Source organism: Enhydra lutris, unplaced genomic scaffold (genome assembly GCF_002288905.1).
Source record: "Enhydra lutris kenyoni isolate GAN:26980312 unplaced genomic scaffold, ASM228890v2 scaffoldscaffold385, whole genome shotgun sequence".
Classification (NCBI taxonomy): domain Eukaryota; kingdom Metazoa; phylum Chordata; class Mammalia; order Carnivora; family Mustelidae; genus Enhydra; species Enhydra lutris.
In genome coordinates, this window is record NW_019154469.1 from 1 (window position 1) to 763 (window position 763).

The following is a 763-nucleotide window of genomic DNA, read 5'->3' on the forward strand; positions in this document are numbered from 1 at the left end:
ATAGGGAAGCTCTATTTTTAATTTCTTGAGGAATCTCCACACTGTTCTCCAAAGTGGCTGCACCAACTTGCATTCCCACCAACAGTGTAAGAGGGTTCCCATTTCTCCACATCCTCTCCAACACATGTTGTTTCCTGTCTTGCTAATTTTGGCCATTCTAACTGGTGTAAGGTGGTATCTCAATGTGGCTTTAATTTGAATCTCCCTGATGGCTAGTGATGAACATTTTTTCATGTGTCTGATAGCCATTTGTATGTCTTCATTGGAGAAGTGTCTGTTCATATCTTCTGCCCATTTCTTTATATGACAGCATTGTACTGGCATAAAAACAGACACATAGACCAGTGGAACAGAGTAGAGAGCCCAGATATGGGCCCTCAACTCTATAGTCAAATAATCTTTGACAAAACAGGAAAAAATATACTGTGGAAAAAAGACAGTCTCTTCAATAAATGGTGCTGGGAAAACTGGACAGCTATATGTAGAAGAATGAAACTTGACCATTCTCTTACACCATACACAAAGATAAACTCAAAATGTATAAAAGACCTCAACGTGAGACAGGAATCCATCAGAATCATAGAGGAGAACATAGGCAGTAACCTCTTCGATATCAGCCACAGCAACTTCTTTCAAGATATGTCTCCAAAGGCAAAGAAAACAAAAGCGAAAATGAACTTTTGGGACTTCATCAAGATCAAAACCTTCTGCACAGCAAAGGAAACAGTCAACAAAACAAAGAGGCAACCCATTCCATGGGTTG